Source organism: Octopus bimaculoides, chromosome 12 (genome assembly GCF_046866305.1).
Source record: "Octopus bimaculoides isolate indiv1 chromosome 12, ASM4686630v1, whole genome shotgun sequence".
Lineage (NCBI taxonomy): Eukaryota > Metazoa > Mollusca > Cephalopoda > Octopoda > Octopodidae > Octopus > Octopus bimaculoides.
The window spans coordinates 67886582-67894081 of NC_142939.1; the positions used below are offsets into that span (position 1 = coordinate 67886582).

The following is a 7500-nucleotide window of genomic DNA, read 5'->3' on the forward strand; positions in this document are numbered from 1 at the left end:
CACACACACACACACATATATATATATGTATATATATATATATATATATATATATATATATATATATATATGCATATACTCATTTACTATTTGTTTTTACATGATTGAACGCAGCGTCTCCAATTTGTAAGTAGTTTTTGTAACTTCATATTTTCCGACGCTACTCTATCTCTTTCTCTTTCTCTTCCTCTATCATTTTCCCCCTCTCGTTCTTCCTCTGTTACTACTACGTATCTCGCTTTACCCCTCTCGTTCTTCCTCTGTTACTACTACGTATCTCTTTTTTCCCCCTCGTACTTCCTCTCTTTCTCTTTTCCTCTCGTTGCTCACCTATTCTTCTACTTCCTCCCTTTGTTTCTCCCTCTACCACTCTCTCTCTTCCCCTTACACCGGCATGGTCACATGCTTCCGGTCAATAATCCTTTTCTTCCTTGGCTATCGCCGAGCAAACACGCGAACTACTTCGTCCCTACTTTCAAGTTCGTGCCTCACAGCGTTCATACACACATAATTTTTCTCGTCTGGCCGTAAAGCCTTTTCTGTTTGTTTTCCTGTCTTGGTTTTTGTCCGCCACTACATTCCTCCATGGCAAGATTTAATTTGTGTATACAAATTTAATTTGCGGTCCATGGGAAGAGCCGTTTTAACGATGCGTCCTACCCAGCTCTTCGAAACGCCGGTGTTAAAACGGGGGTAGCTGATGAAGAAGAATGTTCTCTATGTGGCTTGTGTGTTTTCTCGTCTACGTTTTGTTTGCAATGTCCTGTACCCAGATATGCACCTATACATACAGGTGGATGTCGGTATGCACATACCTGTACGTATATATGCATATACTCATTTACTATTTGTTTATATATATATATATATATATATATCATAGAAGAGGGAGACTACTCGACAACCTTGATGCTATTGGCAGACATAACTAACGTGAATTTAAAAAAAAAAAAAACAATGCTAAAGTCGGAGAGATCTCTGGCGGTGGGTTGTGGAAAGCATGTCGGTTGTAGCTACTTGAATAAAAAAGCAAATATCTGCGATCGCTGAATGAAGGTCTTCAGCTGAAAGTGATCCCTCTTCAATTTATTGTATTATGTTACAATGAAATCACATACAAATGTTCTCGTAACAAGTACGAAAGTATGTGTGGCGTTGGAGTGTCCATTTGTTCCTCAGATTTCCAAAATTCTGTCGGGAATAAAAGGGCCAAACCATTTACAGATGTTTATATGTGATCAGTCTACTTGCTAGAAGTAGGAGAAACATCTTCCTCATATTTTATTACCCTCTTTTAAATATATTCGAGAATACTGAACAACTGAAGGATGCTCTATTGTCTCCAGCATTTAGCTTTTTGTCAATCTTTGATAAAAGTATGGGAAATTTTATTGACCAATGCTCTTTTAAGCTCGTTTTGTGGAAATTCAGAGTGCTCGGCTGCTATGTTTAAGACGTCGAGCCATCCATATGGAGCTCTCGTGTTATAGTCTAAAAGTCAGTGTTGTACTTACAATTACAAAGATGTAGTTATGTTGTCATAGAAATAGAATATGTTAACAACATTAAATAACTTTGAAATGCCATAAGAATGTCAGATATCGAAAACCAAAAAATAATAAAGTTCAGAAGAAAAATATTTAATTCTTGAAACAATAAAAAAAACGTTTAAATATCAAAGAATTTAAGCTGTTGACTTGTAAATCATTTTAATTTTTATCATCATCATCATCATCATCATCATCATCACTACCATCATCATCATCATCATCATCATCATCATCATCATCATCATTATCATCATCATCATCATCATCATCATCATCATTATAGAGCGTACCAATTAGATAAAGGCGTCTGTTTGAGGATATGGAGGTGGGGGCATCGGGAATCAGTTCCTGATGCGGAAGTATTTTGGAGGGAACTGTGGAACAGGGCAGTGAGGGATAAAGAATGTGCCGAGTGGCCGACACAGGTGGAGAGGCAACTTGCAGACTGTGCTAAGACTAAAGGACATCAGAGTTGATCTCTATTCAGTGATACTGAAGTAAAAAAAAAAATATTGAATTGGAAAGGACCTGGCCCAGATGGAGCACACGGTTATTGGGTGAAGAATTTTACACATTTGCATGAAAGGATCGCACAACTGGATGAATGCCTGCAGCAAGGTTACGTCCCTACCTGGACAACAAATCGACAAACGTTGTTATGTCTCAAGGACCTCTTGAAATGTAAATTGGCATCAGATTTTCGACCTATAAACTGTTTATCACTTACGTGGAAGTTTAGACAGGTGTCTTGGCAGAAAAGCAAGATAATCATCGCGAAAGTAACAATCTACTTCCAGACAAACGGAAAGGATGCAAGAAACAAAATAGGGCAACAAAAGGTCACTTATTAATTGATAAAATGATAATTAGAAACTATAGACTCAGATTGGCGGGGCTGAATGTAATATGGTTGGATTATGAGACAGGCGAATGACATGGTACGGAGTTGGATAACAATGAACATGTTTAAAGTCGCAGAAAATATGGAGAAAATGGTTAATGAAAATATGAAACATTGGAATATTGATCGGAAGAAAACAAAGACTTGGAAAAGTGAACATCAGATGTGGAATATTTCAAGGTGATAACTTTTTTCCATTACTATTTGTATTGACCATGATACCGCTCAGCATGATGTTACAAAAAGTTCAAATAGCTTATGAATTTGGGAAAAGATATAAAACTTTATGCGAAAAATGATAAGCAACTTTACATGTTCGTATTTTCTCAAATTACGTAGATATGGAATTTGGGATGGAAAAGTGCGCTGTTTTGAAAATGAAACGTGGAAGATTTGAAAGAAGTCAAGGAATTGAAACGCCAAATGGACAAGCAATGAAACTGTTGAAAAAGGACAGTGGTATAAATATTTAGGAATACAGAAAGCAGATGAAGTAAAGCATGAAAAGATAACACAAATTACCAGTAGGGAGTATAGAAGTAGAGTGAGAAAAATATTGTAGTCAAAGTTGAATTTAAAAAATGTCACTGAAGCAATAAATGCTAAAACAGTAGCAATGATCGGATATGGAATTGCTGCTTGGATCAAAACCGACATACAGAAATTGGACAGAAAAAAAAAACACTAGAAAGATGTTGACAATGTATGGAGCTCACCACCCAAAAGCTAATATGAACCGGTTGTAGAGGAAGAGAGATACCTGCATGGAAGAGGGTTAATTGCTGTGGAAGTGTGTGCACAGATGGAAAGAAAATGCCCACTGGAATATTTGCTGAATAGCGCAGAAAAATTACCAAAGTCAGTGAATATGTGTGTAATATGCAACGTGGTGAATCCAATAACATTACACGGTTATATTAGAGGGTTATTTTAGCAACGATTTCGTGGGTGATTAATGGGTTGAATGGGCGCTGATGAAGGAGCAAAAACTCCCGAAATATGTTGTATACACACATTACTCACTTTTTCAATTTCGGATACGAAACATGGTAACAAAATCAGTGCTGAATATAATTTTTGTCGAAAATCTGTAGAGATGATCTTAAGTGATTGAAAAACAGGTGATCCAGTATGGAAAAGGACAAGGCTGGAATTCAAAGAGAGCAGATTGAACAGATTGAAGGGAAACCTTTGCACGGTGAGTTTTCAAAAATAATAAGGATAGCAAAAGGAAGAATGTAGAAATCGAAGGTTGCAGGATGTCACTTCCAATCCAGGAGAATGAATCGGCGAAAAACCTAAGACCGAAAGATAAAAAACAAATAATAATAACAACAACAACAACAACAACAACAACAACAACAACAACAACAACAACAACAACAACAATAATAATAATATTAATGATAATAATAATAATAATAATAATAAGAGCTACACAATATATTCACTGGGTAATTTTCAAAAACCTGGACTTGCCTCATGATAAAAACTGATGGAAACACAAACCACCCCCAGTGCTTGAAAATGATCACCTCTCACTCCTCCGGAACTTCACCATTCAAACTGACAGAACGATAGATACGAATAGGCCAGACATTATATTGAAAGACTTCAGACAAAAATCATTGATATGACTGTCCCAATCGATATAAATGTATATGTCAAGACCTTCCAAAAACTGAGCAAGTATAAAAATCTTGAAACAGAAATTAGCAAAATGTGGAACCTGAAGACTAAAACAATACCTGCTGTCATAGGTGCCCTAGGAATGACAGTGAAAGGGGCTGATTGCTACCTGGCTCAGATACCAGGAAACCTCAAAATGACAGAAATTCAAAAGATAGTGCTCATGGGAACTGCCCATATCCTACGCAAAATACTTTCTGTATTAATCTCAAATTTTAAAACAAACATAATTTTCTTATGTTTACTTAAACATTCTATAGAACAATACTTTGAGCAAAACCAAATATATGACACCCTAGCTTTAACACCAACATGGACTTCTAACTTCTTGTCTCTTGGGGTCTCTGGGTAGGACTTGGAGCCAACTTGTACAAATGCAAAGCAAAGGTCAAGCATAAAATAATGAAAATAATAATAGATATAGCATGCCAAGCTGACAAACAAGGTATGCGATAAGGAAGAAAGAAAAGTCGAGAGATACGACAGGATAACTTGGAAGGTTAAGCAGTTATGGTCGCTGGAAAAGGAGATAGTAGTACTGATAATTGTCGGAGCCCTGGGAACAGTGAGTAAATATTTCGAGAAGTACATAGAATAAATAGGGGCTGCAATAAGGGTGGAGCACTTGCAGAAAACAGCACTGCTTGGAACCGCTCGAATACTCCGGATAGTCGTCGAAAAATAAGGGGTGTTACCTTAGTTCACTTGTAGTGAACAGCTGAAACCGTAGTACATCTCCAGCGTTGTGCAAAGGCAATAGTAATAATAATAATAATAATAATAATAATAATAATAATAATAATAATAATAATAATAATAATAATGATAACAACAACAATAATGGAGTAGTTGCAAAGATAAAATAGGGCGGCTCAGTATATGGACTCGTCAATACGCTCCACATGCAAATTAAATCACAAAGAAAATAGGTTGAACTTCAACCTTCACAAGTTGTCCAAAGATGCTGAAGTTATGATCCTTTGGGAAAATCAGTATTGAAACTGAACGGGAAATTCAGGCAAACCGATTAGATGCGATTGTGAAATATTATGCTGAAACGACATGTCTATTGATGAATGTTGCAGCCACAGCTGACAAAAGGCCATCTTTCTAAATGTCTGAAAAATCTGGAGATGGAAATCAGAAGAATGTGACATCTCAAAGCAACAGCGTCACCTGTTATTATTCAACATGAGCACAATGGTTACTATCAACAAGACTAATAGCAACGAGACGATCGCCACCGTTAATACCGCCGCTGCCGCCGTCGCCGAGGCCGCCGCCACCACCACCAACACCACCACCGCCAACAACAACCACAACAACAACACCCTCGCTACAACCACCGGCATTAACACCAAAGCCACTGCCAACTCCAAACACAGCAATTAGCATTATGTTCATTAAAACAACCGCCAACAACTTTATCCAACATCAACGTTATCATCAATAATCTCTCCATCGACGCTATCAATAACAGCACTATCACCGCCACACTATCACCACCAGCATTGTGACAACCAACACTATCACTTCAACCACAATCACCACGAACACTATCATCTGTAATACCACCACCGCCACCACCGCTACTACTTCTAGGACAAACATCAACAGAAACAACAGCTAAATCTGCTGTCTTAATGCAAAAGGAATACATTTGCTTGTGTAATCCAAGATATACTTTGGCAGAAAACAGCCAGAAGTATCTCGACTTTCAACACTATCACATCACCATACCGCCGCCACCACCACCGCCACTGAAGAGGCTGCCACCACTACACTATTTGCAACTGTTACCACCACCACCATCACCACCGCCACCACCACCACTGCTATCACTCCCTCCCCCCTTACTCTATTGCATTGCTTTCTTTAATCATCTTTCCACTCATTATCTTTCTCTCTTCCTCGACTTCATTATCTCTCCTCCTCCTACTCCCTCCACTGCACCTCTCTCGCTTGCTCATACTCCTACCATCACTCTTACGAAACACCTCCTTCGCTTTCATTAAGTCGTTCCCTTGTCTTCAATTGCCCTCCCTCTCCCTATTCCTCTAATCCCCTCCCTCTCTCACGCTCTCATATTCTTTCGCTTTCATATTTTTCTCCTCCGTTTAATTGCTTTATCCTCCTCCCCCTCCTCCTCCTTTTCTCTCCTCTCCCCTCTCCATTCACACCAATACCTACACATTCCCGCCCTTTCTCCTCCTCCTCTACCACCACAACCTCCTACCTACTACACACCTAGCAGCTCTTTTGTCACAGTTCCGTGTTGACACCACCACCACCACCACCACCACCACCAAAGCCTCCTCTTCCACCGCCACCGTCGGCTTCATATTCTATAACTATTATCTATATAAGCACCGCCGCTTCCATCACCCCCACCACCACAACCACCGCCGCCGCCATCTGCTTAAACTACTACCACTACTATCAAATATACAACCACCGGAACCTCTAAGTGGGCCCTCGATCTGCTAGAAAGTGCAGTAGAATCTTCCTATATTTTTTCAAAAAGTAAGGACACATGAAACAAGTTAATCCTAGGTACACAATCACAGAACCAAACAAGTCGGGATGGTCTCGGCTGGAATGTGCTGTGATCATATTTGTACTTGGTCAAACTTGACCAGGTTTTAACCTCACCGCCCCCACCACCACCACTGCAACCTCTACTGCCGCCCAAACCACCACTACTAATATATATGAACAGTTTACTCCGCCTTTATCAACTCTACCACCACCACTACCACCAGCACCACCACTAGCATTACTAGTATACTCACCACCACCACCACCTTCTCTATTAGCATCAGCTCCAGCGCCGCCACCGCCACCACTACCTCTGTACGTCTTTGCTGTCATCGCTTCCGGCATCGTAATCATTAAACCTCGACTGTTTCTCCTCTCCCCCACCCCTCACCACCACCACCACCACCACCACCACCGCCGCCGCCGCCGCCGCCACTACACCACCATCCTTACAAACATCATCCTCTACACACCGCCGTTCATTGCATTACAACCAAAAACATCAGCAACAGCAGCAGCAGCAGCAGTAGCAGCAGCTTTGCCACCGCCACCGCAACCACCACCGCCACCACCACCGCCACCACCACCGCCACCATCCTTTCTACGGTGACAATTACTACATCCCCCACCCCTACCCTCATCCCCCCTAACTTCCACCACTTCCAGTGTAAACTCCCTCTCTCTCTCTCTCTCTCTCTCTCTCTCTCTCTCTCTCTCTCTCTCCCTCTCTCTCTCGCTTGTAATCCATTGTCACCACCACAACTACCTCTGGCTGCTACCAACACAACAACTACAACATCAGTGTCATCAACAACAGCAAGA

General features: G+C 40.4%; 1 protein-coding gene across 1 annotated transcript in view; it reads left to right on the forward strand.

Annotated features, from left to right (window-relative positions):
• The first annotated feature begins 7478 nt into the window (after nt 1-7478).
• Nucleotides 7479-7500, forward strand: part of LOC106884467 (neprilysin-1) — a 292527-nt gene continuing 292505 nt past the window's right edge. The window contains exon 1 of the mRNA XM_089361264.1: nt 7479-7500. This exon is cut by the window's right edge and continues 584 nt beyond it. The gene's annotated coding sequence lies outside the window, so the exon portion shown is untranslated.